This window comes from Cupressus sempervirens, chromosome 6 (assembly GCF_028749045.1).
Source record: "Cupressus sempervirens isolate cs-2001-9-10 chromosome 6, ASM2874904v1, whole genome shotgun sequence".
Lineage (NCBI taxonomy): Eukaryota > Viridiplantae > Streptophyta > Pinopsida > Cupressales > Cupressaceae > Cupressus > Cupressus sempervirens.
In genome coordinates, this window is record NC_143123.1 from 417,197,591 (window position 1) to 417,213,722 (window position 16,132).

Consider the following 16,132-nt stretch of genomic DNA (forward strand, 5'->3'; position numbering starts at 1 on the left):
AAATGCCAGAAACTTAGAGATACTACCATAAAGGCTTTCTTTAGAATTGATAATGTTTCTAGTCCACCAACTTTGGCAAGTACAAGTGCAGAAGGAAATCACAATACCTGACCACCACTAGAAGAGTAGGTTGTTATTCAATTAAATCAAAATGCATCAAAAGAGGATAACAATGTTTGAACAAAAGAAGATGTTGTAACAAAAGATAATATTGATGTTGGTAGGAAGAAAAGAAAAAGGAATGTAAAAATGGGGCGGGAATGGGAAATGAAAAGGACTTTCTAGGTTGATTGGGTAGCAAAGTACTGGTTTATTGAACCAGTCACAAACAATGATGAACCACCAATAGAATGCAAGTGTATGATTTAAACCTGGAAAACTAAAAGAGATAAAAAGCTACAGTTAAAGCTTGTCACTATAGAAAAAAATATTGGTAAGGTTTATGAAAAACAAATCATAGATGGAAAGGAAGTAGCAGTAGTGAGATGGAAATCAAAGGAAGAATGCCTTCATGTTAAGTATGCCGTAGAATATGAAGAGCATTTCAAGAAAATAGAGATAATTGGTAGTGGTAGTAGTGGCAATCCAATCAAGGATGGGCTTCAACATGCAGCCAATGATGCAAACTTGGCAAAGACCATTCAGATGAGTGTTATTTTTCATATTCTATCTAGAGGGCATCCTATGAGAGACTTTTCAGAATATGGTAATTTATTATCTTTTTTGAGAGTTCCTCACTATCCTATGTCACATTGGTCAATATATGTTGGATGGGAAATTGTAACCTACCTTATTGAGGTGGAAAAGAAAAATGTACAAGAGAGAGTAAAAGAATCCAAGTTCATTTCATTATCCTTAGATGAAGTCACTATGGTAGATAACACTACTTGGGTCTGTATGCATGTATATACTATAAAAGATCATGTTTGTCAAGCTAATCTACTTTGTGTTCATAAAATGAGGGCCAATTAAACTACAAAAAATTTATATTTAGAAGTTAATAAAGCTTTGAATGAAATTGCTAGTATGGATGACTTAACAATTGAAAAGAAGTTAGTGTGTGTCAGAGCTGATGGAGCTACAGTAATGCAAGGGCAAAGGACTAGTCTTTGTGTAAGATTAAAAAATAGTATTGCACCTTACATGCTTGACATACACTGCATGGCCCACCAAATAAATTTAGCATATAAGATTGTAAGTACTTTTCCTATAGTGTTCAAAGTTGAAGATCTAATCCGTGAGCTCCACTCGTACTTTTGTAGAAGTCCTAAATGCTTTGTAGAATTTAATATTTTTTTCTAAGGGAGTAACAGTAGGAAATAAGATTCTTAAGGATGTTGAGATAGATGGATATCTTTGCATGGACTAGCAGAATGAATTCTAGCAAAATATCAATGCTTGATTGGAGTTCTATATGAGTAACACCTTATAGTGGATAGAGCTCCCGATTTGTTAAATAAGTTAAGTGATATAGAGAACCTATTAACTTTAGCCAGTCTTCTCCCCATGTTGGATTTAATGAACAAACTTGTTAAGAAAGCTCAAGACAGAACTATGCATATTTATGAGTATTCTAATTTATGTAAAATGACATGCATGGCTCTGGATTCTATGTATTTAGATCTCTCAGGTCATAGCCCAATTTTTTCAAGGTGGGAGATAATTACAGATTTGAATCATGTTGAGAATTTTTTACAATTCAATGGAAAAAATGAGCTATGTGTGTTTGTGAAAGGATTTGAAATACCAATGCACCAATCTAAAATAACCAAGAGAGGCAGAGTACTATCAGTTAGAAAGGATGATTTTGACAAGATTGTTAAATCTGTTAGTGAAAATGTGAAGTCTATTTCCTACCAAATTTCAAGTGAGATTCATGAAAGATTCCCTCGAGAAGAAATTCTTGAAGCCATGAGTTGTGTGTTTCCTCAATTTTGGAAAAAATTTGGACATAATCCAACTGATGCAAAGTTGTTTCATAATAAACTTGATGAATTGATAACATAGTTTTCAAAGCATACAGATTGCAATGGACAACTAATACAAGGAATCTTAAATTCAAATAATCTTAAAAAACAATGTAAACTTTTTGCATAGTGTATGAAAAAATAGATGGAAAACTTCGAGAATCCATTCAATCCTGGTGCAATAACAAGGCTCTAGAAAAGGATAAGTTAGAGTGAAGTATTATGTACTTCAATATCAGAATATTTCAAACTTGTTGATTTATGTCAAACAATGATATTAGGGTCGGTGGAAGATGAGAGAGTTTTCAATGCATTGGGGTTTTTGAAATCAAATCTTAGAAACGAACTAGACAAAAATTTGGAAACTTGTTTGAGGTTGTTTGTAACTCAATACAATGTTAGAGATTTTCCTTATGATAGGTCATTGGCCATTTGGAATTCCACGCGTGAAAGATGAGGCCTTTGTAACACTTTAAAAGATGGTGGTTCTACTTCTACTATTGACTCCAACACAAATGATGAATGTAGGTCTCAAGGTCAAAATGAAGATGAAGATTTTATAGATTTTGAATACCCGATTCAGAATGAAGAGGAACCTATTAGTACTAGTCAGACTTTAGTTTTAGGATTTGGAGTCCATATGGGATATAGAAGCATCACATTTGAGACTGAGTCAATGAAGTGAATCATGATTTAGTAATATAGCATTCAGTTCTAAGGAATTTATAGGTATACTCTACTTTAGTTCTTCCATATTTAGTCATATTGCAATTACAATTTACAAAAATTGAGTTCAAGTTTTTTGTTAGTTGTTACTCTATTCATATTGTTGACACAATGTTATTTTTGTATCTTTCTCTTGATTTAGTTGTTTGATAATAAAAAAGAGATAATAGAGACGTGTGCAAAGGCCATAATATCAACATAGAATATGACACTTTTCATTAACATTAACATCACATAGAACTACTGACTACAAAACATAATGGAAAATTGAAATACATAGAGTTGGAACAATATCTACTCTTAAAGAAAATTATACTTAATCTAAAAAATAACAACAAATCGAACCATTTCTAAGCCTTGGGAACTCATATTTATATCACTTGAGTAACAACAAGATTTAGGCTTAGAAAGGTTACATCATGATTCATTACAAAAGACAAAAGATAACAACAATTAAGATAATCATTACAATTTGTTGAAACCTTTTGTGACATATTTTAATAGAAAAAGGGGAAACAATTAAAAAATGTGACAAGTGGAAAGTTATCATTAAGCCTGTCTTCCAATTCTAACTGCAACATTACCCATAGCAGATGTACTACAAAGGTAAGGTAATCTATTATGATGAACAACTTCTCTTTGATATTCTTCTACAACACTTGTCCTCCAATTGATTCCTCGAGGCCACCATCTTCTCTGCTAATCATCTTCTACTGAAGGGATTGCTTTGATATCTACTATAACCTCCCAGATGGCAATATCTGTATCCACAACAGGCCACACTATATTTCTAACTACCTCTAATTCACTGATGTTTTTAGTCCATTTTGCATTTGTGATGGCTTTACCCTCTCCAGTAATTTTGTTCATCTTTGCTTCAATTTTTTATGTCATATCAATCATATCATATACAACTTGATCACTTGATTCACCTCTTGAAAATGCTATAAATCTTGGATGGTCTAATATTAGATCAAAAGATTTAGACCACTCTTGCCAAGATTTGACATACCCTTAATTGTTCAAAATTGTTGGAATGAAATCTGGGGTACCTAATGCTATGCTTTTCAATTTTGCCCTTACTGCTTCGATCTTACCAATGAAGAATGAATTCAATTCTTTAACTTGATGTATCATTTTCCTTATAGGAAAAATGATCTCCTTAGGTAGTTCCTTTTTATGTGTGATTAAAGGAACTAACCTATCAAAGAATTGAATGTATGGCCCCTATTGGGCAAACATTGGAGATAATAGTGATAAAGCCTCAGAGCATTGGTATTCATTACTCTACAGAGAATTGTACATACTATGTACATTTATAGAGGCTCTCTTTAAAGCAATGATTTTATGAATCAAAAACTATTTCATTGTCTTGATATTTGCATCCTTCCTAATCTCAAACTCATCCACATCCATATGTGTTACTGGATGTGGTTCTTTTGCTATTTGGTCAGTTTGAATATTCTAGTCTTGTACCTCCCTTACTCTTAGTGACCTTTATTCTCTTTTCAAATCTTCATTCTCCTTTTTTGATTCCTCCAAAGCGTGTTGCAGAAGATATGTTCTTCTCATTTCCTCTTCATACTTCTTCCTAGTGTCAAGGCACATTTCATATGTCTGCACCAGTTATTCTTGAAGAATATCAATCTTGTTCTTGCCTAGCATAGCAGTAGTGTTTTGGAGGTTGTAAATTTGATCTGAAGAAGTTGAATGTGCATTCTAGAAAATTGCATTACCTACTGGTGTCTCTTTAATTTCCATCAGGGTAGGCTTCTCTAATTTTGGAGCTACACTCCAAATAGCCATTGTCTTAGTATCTATATTAAAACCCACCCCCTACAATTCACCAAATGGATTAATCTCCTAATAAGAGATTGAGTTTTCTTGTCTCCTCATTTGATCAAGTAGGAATGATGAACTAATATCCCATCCTGGAAAAACTATCATACCACTCCTTTGTACCAATTCCCTAGCCCCCTCTACAGTGAGGCTTTCACTGATAGGATCATAGGCTTGGAGCTTCTGCACCATTTCAGTCACTTTTTCATCTGTGTCTCCAGGTTTTACATGCAAAGAAAGTTCATTCTGTTTGAGTTTATATAGAAAACTTTTTAATTATTCACTCTTGATAAAATCATCATCCTTCATGAATTCTTGAGCCTATATAATTCTGTCATCTAGCATTAGGGACTATAGTTCTAAACTATTGGGTTTCCTCTCCTCTTGAGTAGCTTGATCAATTAAGAACTTTTTTTTGGCATCATCAAAATACCTAGTTCCTTTTGGAACCACTTGTAAGGCCTTCTCTCTAGCCTTTTCTGAAACCTCAATCAATTTTCATTTCTTCTTGCCCCTTTTATCCTAGTCTAAAGGGCTAGGCTGATCTTCTTCATCACTAATTTCCAATAGAACATCTACCTCTGGAGAAGAAGGGTTTACCCTATCTCTAGAATTTTGAGGAACTTGAGCCATAATGTTATCAAACTCCTCAATACACTTAACATTTTGTTGAAAATAGGGTAAATTAGAATAGAAGCCCTAGAAATTAGGATCTACTTTCTTCATTTCTTCCTCTACTGAGAGGATTTATCTCCACTTCTGCATCCTATCAGCATAGATATCTTGATCCAATTGATCCCTAATGACATCCTCTTCCCAAATTTTCCTTCTAATGATGACATTATAACCCCTCATTTGTTTAAGAGCACTTCTAACAATGTTATATGGGTCATAAACCCTAGTGGGGGTAGTGGGGAAATTTAACTATCTTAGGAAGGCATCAACTTCCTCAATGGTCTCTTTAACAATTCCAAAATCTCTACATAGAAAAGACCCCTTTTTAATGGTTGGCCCTATATATTCTCTATTCATGGATAACAACTGCCAAAAAATTTCCACTACACCCACCCTCTCCGGTACATATCTTGGCAAGAAATGAGGGGGTTGGGAACAACCAAAAATTCTAATCACTGTACAGTTTGCTAACAAAAAGGCACTGCACCAATCATGATCAATTGGTCCCTCATCATCAAAACACATAGTTGGTCTAACAATCTTCCTGATTAACCTAGGTAATATTTCCAATTTTGAACCTAACATCCTATGAATAGTTGCAACAAAATCATTATAAAAAGAGAGGGAATTAGAAAAAGAGTAGAACCTCTACCATAATCTTGTCCATCTTTGAATAGGCAATGCCTCTCCAAAATTTTCCAAAGCTTCAATGAAACTAGAATCCACATGGCTCATATTGTAGAAGAGAATGAGATGCATAAGCAACGAGTAATGTAGAAATTTGACATTGCCAAGATCACCTTGCTGAGCTGTCACCATCTACTGATGAATACTATCAGCAATCAATGTTCCAAAATCATACCCCACATTAGTATGTGGGTCCTGAATGTCTAGAGCTATCACATACAATGTTGGGGAGGCATCCATGGATCCATCTACTCCCAATAGTTTTTTCAATCCAAAAACTATTTTCTGAAAGTATGCACATAAATATGACAAGGGTATAAAATCAGTAACCCTTTTCGGGAATTCTCCTTTCATCTTGTTTTCCCTCAGGATATGTCGCAACATTGCATGTTTTGTATAGAAACCTCTCTATTTCTAAAATGTTGCTTCCAATTTTTCTAGGTTAATAGGAACTAACATGGGACCCTACAAATCAAATGCTTTAGCAAAAGCATCCTTACTTAACGTGCAGAGAATGCTCATATCCTTTCTATGAAAGGACTGAGTGGTTGGATTATATGTATTTACCAATGCCTTGATAAGGTTAACATCTATGTATAGCTTTAGCATTATCAACTTTCCTAGGTTCTTCGTCCATGGATTTGAGATGGGAACCTTATGCACCCTATTCTTGTAAAAGTACTAGAACAATTCAGTTCCATTGGTGTCTAGTACTTGAGCATCTCTAAATGCATGGACATTAGCACTTTGAGCATTGGAAGATTTAGGGAGAATCTTCAACCATTCTTCTACAAATTTGGTAGACAATGAAACCTTTCTACCCTCTCTAGTGCCCTTCTTTACTGATGATTTTTCTTCTACCATTCTGATCTTACTGCAAATTCTTGAATCTTTTTGCTCTATTAGCTCTAGATATCTAAAAATTCTAGTTTTTTGCAACTTCATGATGGGCCATGGTGTTAAATTGTTAAATTTTAATGGCTTTAAAGTTTAAAATCTTGCACATGCATGGATATCTATTATCGACCACTACTAGTAGTAACTACTGCCTTTATTTCATTTGCCTTAGAATGTCAACTCATCAGATGTCTAAAATCAGATAATAGATTTGAAAACCTATTCTTTTGTACTTTCAAAGTTTCAAGCTTTAAAAATACATTGTCATTGTACAATCTTATGAGTTGTGAAACCCTTCTTTCTATGCTCTGTCACAATCCGGTCAACTTAACCTTGAAATCTTTTTGTGAAACTATGAAACCCTTCTTTTTCTTTTCTCAAGCTATTGCAACCATTAAATCAAATATTCGCTTTGTCCTTGTGACCCTGCAATAAGCCTTATATCCTATTCCAATGAGATTCCCCTTCTGTCATAGCTTTAGAACTTAAACGTTTCACATTATGTTGTTGCAATTGTCAAAACCCATTTCCTTCTAACCGGTGCAAAGTGGCGAAGACTACTTTATCTTAACTTTTCACAACTTCACAGGATGACATATCTTTTCCCTTTAACTACTGCAAACATGTTAAAATGGCCTGACTTAACATTTCATGGTATCGCAACCAACAGACTAACTACTTGTATAAAACCTCTAATGATGCCATCTCCCATTTCACGACTGCCAGAAGTCCTTTCCCTTTAACCGCTATGAACATGTGAAAACTACCTGAATTAACATTTCACAGTCTTGCAACCAATAGACTAACTGCCTATATAAAATCTTTGATGATGCAATCTCCCTTTTTACAACTACTAGAAGTCCTTTCCCTTTAACCACTATGAACATGCAAAAACTGCCTGAATTAACATTTCACAATCTTGCAACCAATAGACTAACTACTTGAATAAAACCTCTGATGATGCAATCTCCCTTTTCGCAACTTTGTAATATAAAAATTTACTGAATCATCATCATTTAACTACTACTACTAATGCTATGAAATCTCCTTTTCGCAAAGTCACAAAGTTAACTCCTCATTTATCTTTCCAACTAACAATGATGCAATCTTTGTCCTCCTCGTGGTTTCAAAGTAGACAAACAATTAAATTTCACTTTGACAGTGACATTGTGATAGACCTGTTAAAGCCTTTCTCATGGTTTTGCAACTACCAACTTTAAGTTGATGAAACCCTTTGTGAACCTCCGATGCCATCGACTTCGCATATGTTTTTTTTAACCTTGAATATAATGAAATGATTTGCCCAAAAAATTAAAATTTTACTATTTATTATTTTTTGTTTGCCAATGTATAAATTTTTTGTGGTTTTAAAATAACACAATTTTCCCCAATTTTACACATTGTTTGAGAGACTATGAATGTTTTGCCAATGGAGATTATTATTTTTTCTTTGTAAACTATTTTTTTCGCCATAAAAAAATAATTTTTTTAGGTGTTTTATACCTTTTGCCAAGTTTTTACACCTTTTCTAAAGGAGGGGTTTCTTAAAGTATACCCTAGTGGGGTCAACATGGATTAGATACTTATCAAGGTATCTCTAATAGTAGCATCATGTGCTTGCAGTGTGACAAGCCTACCTTGTGTGGATAGTAACCTCTAAAAAGGAGACTAACTTTGACTAGGAGATAGTTGTAAGGTATTACCTATAAGTTGTAGATCTCCCTATAGTTGGTCAATATCCCTTTGAACTTATTATATGAATATATTTACATCACATAGCTTGGTGTGGAGAGAAAATATTCTCTAACACCTTCTTCACACTCTCCACTTTGGTTACCAGATCAACCTATCTAAGTACAATAGCACTAGATATCTTTTCATGTACCTTTGAATGAAATTTCCTTTCAGACCATTCTAAGATTTTAATATTAGAATCCAAGTCTTCATCCTTGATCTTATCAACCATATCAACAAGTTTCTTAATGATAAGTTTGGCTTCATGTGGCTCAGGAAGGCTAAAAGATTCAAGAAATATATATTTGATGTCATGCAAAACTTGCTTTTTCTTTTTCTCCCTTCTCAAAAAGTCTTCCCTCTTCTTTCATTATATGTCTTTTTGTATAATTCTCATCTAATCTATAGTGATTTTTTTAAAAAAAAACTTTGGCAAATCAATCACCTCATATAAATTGACATCCTCATATGATGTGTCATCTATTCTCCTTGATATACTAGCACTTGGCCTTGATATTTGCAAAGGTGTGACATGCATGCCTAGCCTCTGAAGAGCTTGAATACTAGAAGGAGTGATAGAAATTGATAGGGTAACCAAAGTCTATATGGTAATTTTCTCTTCTTCTATAATAGTCACCTTCAACTCTCTAGTCCTATCATCTTTACTTTCTTGTTGTTGTGCTTCACCTTGTGTATGTGCAATATATATAGGACTTGCTTCTTCACTTATATGAACCTCAATTTCATCTTTCTCAATAGTTAATATAGCTAACATACCTAAACTACCTAGGCTGGGAAATGATGTATTTGTCTATTGTGCCTTTGGCTATTTTATCTAAAATGTGACTATAGGCATTATGGATTGTGTCTCAATTGTAATAACTCTCTATTCTAGGTTTACACTTTGATCTATTTATAGATGCTCTTTTTCTTTCTCCTTCGCTTTCATGGATTGAGGGGGCATATTATATGTTTCTTTTGGTTTCTTCCCTACTTATGCAACTTTTGCATTCTAGCTCTCATCAAATCTCACCAATATAGGTTTTGAGAATAGTTGTACTACTATGGTGGAGTCTTTAAATATATTTTTAAAATCTTCTTCAGTCAAGGGATTGATGTTGTGAGCTAAATTATCAACAACATTCTTTGTTTGTACTAAGCCCTATTGACTCACTTGGTCTATATGTGGAGGACTAGAACTTGACACTTTACATCTTGTAAATTATATTGTTCATCTTTAGTTCTAGTTGTTTCTAATGTTATCTCCTTAGTGCCTTCCATATTACCATCCTTGACTCAGACCTCTTTTACACTATCTTCTACCTCTTGTTCTCCTTTTTAAGCTTTTTTTTATCTCTTCATTTGCTTTCTTTTGTGTGGCCTTGGTGAATAAACCATAAATGTCCTTGCAAAGAAATGTGCTTTGAGTTACGACTTCTTCCATCTTATTCCTCAAAATTTTGAAAGCTATATATTTGGGAGAAAATCTCCCCTTGTATTTGTTCATGTCTTTAGCCAAAATCTACTTATCGAAAGAATGCATAACTTGGGCTAGTTGGGCTTCTCTAAATTGCTTCTCAATGGTCATACTAAATTTCAACTTTTTCTCAACTTAGTCATATAGAATTTTACGTAAAGAGTAAACAATCTCTAGTGAAGTAGATTTAAATGCATCCATCATCTTATATATGGCTTCTTCAACCTTATTTTTATCTACACTCCCTGGTTTATCAAAATCAACATGTGTGAATCATGATAAATCTGCATTTTTAATAATATTTTCAGACAAATTATCTATGTTAGAAGAGGGATTGTGGCTTACCACCTTGAATTGATTCGGTCTTCTCCTCATTTAAATCAAGTTGAGGTACTAGCTTCTTCTTTAATCTTTTGTATGTATTCTTAGTAAGTTCACTTGGATCTATTGTGTTAGGTGTCATTTTTACCTTAGGCTTCACAACTTCTTGTTCTTGTGTCATGGCTGCCCTTGTGCTAGACCTAGTAGTAGGTGATGTTGCCTTCTATTTTGGTTGAATCACAAGCTTCTTTGTAGGTTTCTCCACTTCTAGCTCCTTTTCCTTTCTCTTCTCCTTATTTGGTTGAGGTGATTCCTTGGCTTCTTCTTTTTTGGAACCTTCTTCTTCTTCTCCTTGATCTTGTTATAGGCCTTGAGTTAATGTTAATAGGGCTTGGCCTTGTTCTTCCTCTTGTTCTTCTTCTTCTTCATCATCTCCTTCACCAAATCTCTCCAACTTTTTCACTAGTTTTTTCTTCTTTCTAAAAATTGTAGCTATCTTTAGGTCTATTATGATCCTTTATTTGGATTCCTCATAATTACAAAATGAGTTGGTACTCTTTTTACTATAAACTTATAATAGTTGTAGAGGCCTCATCTACATTTATTTGATATGGAAAGGGCTTAAGCCATCTGACCATAGGTATTGTTGCTTACACATATGTATGGTCTACATCTACTAGAAAACAAACATCTTCATAATGTTTTTCCACTAAGGATATAGGGATCCTCAATCTTTTTTTTATGGATTTATTAAAATAATCAAAGTATCTAGTCATCACTGATTCAAAGTTTTATCTAAGTTGTTTTATGAATTCTAAAATATGTTGTGCAATTGGCCTGTTGGTCTTCTAAGAAACTGTACCAAAGGTGGGGAAAGTTTTTTGAGCATAAAAGAATATGTAAAAAAGTAAAGATCCAAATTTTCATGATGCATATTTTTCTTTCCTAATGGCCTCCAAGTTTTCTGATAGTTGTTTTCATTGCAACTCAGAAAGGTCTTAGAAATGGTCCTTGTTTACTATCTTCTAAACCAAATCACTAGCCATACATGATACACTGTTTAGTGAAGTAGACTAAAAGAAATTGTGAGAAATCACTCTCACTAAAAAAGTAATTAGGGGATTTGAGATTGTGTCAATACATCACTCTTTTTTTCCTTATTGCACATGTATTCTTTTCAATAGTTTCCTTCACATCACTTCACATTCTCTTAGGTTAATAAAGGGTGAGATAACCTAATAGTTGATTTATGATCCTCTTAGTGATATTAATTGGTCTACCTTCTAACCAAATATAGTTATCATGGATGTGGCTTAGAACACTTGGTATATATTTGGTCCTAAACACTTGAGGAATATCTAGGGCACAATTTACCCCTTACCATTCAATGATCTTCTATTCTTCCCTCAAGACTAGATTATCACACAATTTTTTGTAGGTATCTCTTATCTCCATATCACCTACTTCTCCAATCTTTCTCATATAACAACATCTAACATCTTGTATCATCAATACTTTTGGTGGTATCATTTATAACACACTAGACAAGTCTCCTTTATATACTATTTGAGGAATAGCTCAAAAAGGGGGTTGTCTAACATCATTACTTGTCAATTGGACATTGCAAACCTCTTTCCCCTCTTTCCTAACATTTTCAAAAGAGTTGGATGCCATTTAAAATACCTAGGGTTTGCAAAAATTGAAACAATGTAACTTGGCAATAGCTAAATATCTTTTGAATATGATGATTAATGATGAGTATGTTGGAAATATTCAAGATATGACAAGTTACTGAGAGGGGAGGGGTGAATCAGTAACTTTTAAAATTTCAAACAATAAAACTGCATACTGATATATTCACCATTCATCCAAGTAACCTACTGTAAGCATGAAACAAAATCATTTGCAACACTTGAACACATAGATTTGGTGACCCAAAAACCTTCCAAATAGAAAGTAAAACTGGGGTGGGGATGAAACCCACAAAGCTTCATTACTGCAGTATGAAGTTGGCCGGTTAAGGCTTACAATGACCACTTCTGGTGATCTGCCCTGTTAGGAGCACAAAGGATTGCTAGATCCACCTTGTTAGAGGATTTACAAACATACAATAAAGTATGCACTCTGTTAGGAGATTTACAAAAGACTGTTAAGTCTACCTTGTTAAAGGATTTACAAAAACTGATTCACCTGTTAGAATGAAATAGTGGATCTGATTACAACTGATTGCTGATAAGATCCGCTATGCTCTGATTCACCTTGATGTGATAGATAAAACTTTTCTGCTCCAAAACTTGACCTTGCTGAATACCTTCACAACTCAGCACACATACTTTCGCACACATGTATTTCTTTCACACTTTCACATTTTCATTCATTACCATTACATTTGAATGATACAATACATTACATATATATACCATCCAAATAAATAATACATGCAAGGTCGGCCAAAACAACAAGTGCAAATATCTATACAAAGTCGGCCCAAGGTAAAAACTCGGGTTCACTAAACTGACTCGGTGTCCTTCTGATACTCGACATCCACTGTGTTACTCGGCATCGTCATGCACTCGGTAGAAGTGAAGGCATGGTCCATACTAAACACTTCGAGTAGTTCTGAACTCGGTAACCACTGGAGACTCGATAGAAGAGATGTCACTTGGTGAACACTTCTATCTGAACTTTAGCTCGGTGATCAAAGGAAACACTCGATAGAACCTTGTGACTCGGTGATAGTTAGTTTCCTTGATAACCGTCTGAGCTCGGTAAAATTAATTTCCTTGATAACCTCAGGAGCTCGGTTATCACGAAGTTCTCGGTCAATACTAAGTACATCTTCACTCGGTCAAAACTAATTCCTTTCTTTACCTCGAACACTCGGTAAACACTGGCTGCTTTGTTCACCTCGATCACTCAGTAAACACTGACTTCTTTGTTCACCTCGATCACTCAGTAAACACTGAGAACTAGGTAAAGCTTGGCTTACAAAGGAATGTCTGGTGAGAGCTTGGTAAGCATTCAGAATCCAATAAGTGTTGTAACTAATGACAAAAATGTATCATAATGCCAACAGAGTATTATCTAAATCTAGTTCACAAAAACTTGAATCTTCATCCTCAATTCACCATTAGTCTCTTTGTGCACTCTATAAACTATGGTAAGTTGAAATAAGTTAAAAATTAACTATATAACCCTTCATATTTAGTAATAACTGTTCAATTCTTAGACAACTATAAGCTCAGCTATCATAGGACTTTCAACACACTTGGTGAACACATGATTTGCAATATGCTTGTTCATAACTATAATATCACTCATGCTCAGTAACAACTATGAAACTTTCCAAGATTAATAACATAGAAAATAACAAAACTATAGATTTTCTCTAGGTTCTAATCACTCCATTACATCTTAATTCATGCATATATAATCTTTTCAAATCATATATTCTTGAAATTGATGTATAATATAACTAAAGCATGTAGTTTCACTCAACCTTCTATTGTAATTTCCTTTGAAATGTGTTATAATTCAATTCTTAGTAACATTTCCATATTCTTGACAATAGTGACAACTATACCTTGTGTTGTAATCCCAATCATAGGATTTTTCCATTTTGTTGTACCTTTGTCTTCTTGTTTGATGTCCACTTGGTCTTAGATCTGTATTCATATGCTTTGTGTCCATACTTCTAACAATTATGGTAGAATCCTTCAAATCTTTGAGTGCTCATGGTCTTGGTCGTGCATTCATGTGCCTGATGTCCTTGCCTATTTCACTTATGATAGTAACCCTTGAATTTCTACTTAGGGTTCTAATTTTCATTCTTGCTCCTGCAAAATATTTTTCGTATGACCTAGCTTTCCACAATTATGATAAGTGGGTTTGTATTTCTTATCTTTGTTATTCCTTTGCTCAACACTTTTATATGATTCTCCTTCCTCAATACTAAAGTATCCCAATCTAGAAATATCATTATTAGGTATTAGAGATTTCATCAATTTCTCAAAGTATTTGATGGCTTTACTAGGTTTGTTGAAACTTTCAATAAATTCCTTCTCTTGTCTAAGTTCACTCTTCAGTTGATCATTCTATAACTTTAGGGTTGTGATTTGAATATCTTTTCCATTTAATTCATGTTTTGTAATCATCAATTGATTCATTGTATCCAATTTCATGTTAGTAAGCTTTTGCACATCTAATGTCTTCTATTCTAGTCTATTAGTTAGTGTCCTTTTGTCATAATTTTAACCATAAAATATTCACCACACAAACATCTCATAATTTAGCATATAAAATAAAATAGCTAGCCACACATTTACCCAAAAACCCTCCAATGACAAGGTAAAATTGGGGTGGTGATAACACCCACAAATCTTTGCTACTACTATTGTAAAGTGTACCCAATTATGATTACAATGAGTTTGACCATAAATTTTCATCTATCTTGTGATGGGTCTATCCTATTAAAGGCTTAAAAAGAATATTAGGTCTCACCTTGTTAAAGGATTTCAACACCTTGCTAAAAGTGTGCCTTGTTAGAGGATTTAAACTTACAATAAAGAAAGCACTTAGTTAAGATATTTACACAAGTTTGTTAAGAATAGTTTGTTAGAAGATTTTCTCTATATCACCTATCAGCAACATGATCCTTAGTTAGCACACTATTTTTAGATGCTTGATCTTCTCTTTATTGATAAAACCTAGATCCTTCTAACCAAATATGTCTCCTCTTTCCTCTCTCTACTTTCCTCTATACTCTTTAATTGATTCTACAATTAAAATCATTGTCATAACCTCCATAGCCACCATGAATGCACCCTCTACACTTAGAATTTGTCTCCTTGCGCACATACAAACTCTTTAGGGTTTATGTTGTTAAGTAAACATAGATGGAATGGGTTAGGTAAGTATCAACGACTGTGGTTGATCCATATTGTCACTTAATTTATCCCTTAATTTCATGGATAACTTTAAGAAATCCCTCCCAAGAAAAATATATAAAATGTTGGTGAATTCAACATAAAATGTGCAGGAAAATTTTCTAATTGAGGGTGATTTTTTCATTCAAGGAAAGGGAGAAAATGATTTTCTATTGGAAAAAATTTCTTTTCCATATCAAAATCTAATAATAACTATAGAAGTTTTTATTTATTTTTAGTATGCAAATAAATGTAGGAAATATTTTTTGTTGGTCACAAACAATTTTGCAATGTAAGAGGTGAATTAATTATTTCATATAACACAAAATATTAATATAGTTGGATAATATGTCAAATTCCAAAGAGAGATTATTTTATTTTTTGTTGAATTTATAGAATCACAAGTGGTCCATGGCCCATATGCCAAGTGTACACTATACAATGTACTTGTAGTATGCCAATCCATATTAAGATTCAATTAATAATGTGCCAATTTTTATTGCCAACTTGGTCATCATCACTTTTAATGTTATCATGACTCATTTTTATGGTGAAAGGAATAAATTTGGTCTGTTGATGTAATATAGATCAATGGCTTTGGCTCTACTTTAGGGTAAATTTAAAACAACATACCATCAATTCTAAATCTTCCTAGAATTAGGACACGTGTCTCAAAGACCAAAACATAAAATAGTTTGCTAAACTAGGATGGTTGGAGATACACATTAGTAAAATGATACGCAATTCTCAACCTAAGGGAAAATATTATTTTATTTTAAGGGAAAAATAACATTGTCCAATAAGAAAACATTAGGGAAATGCTAGCAAATTTTTGAAAATAATTGTCTTCTAAATGTAGATTGCATTGGTGATTGGACTGGAAT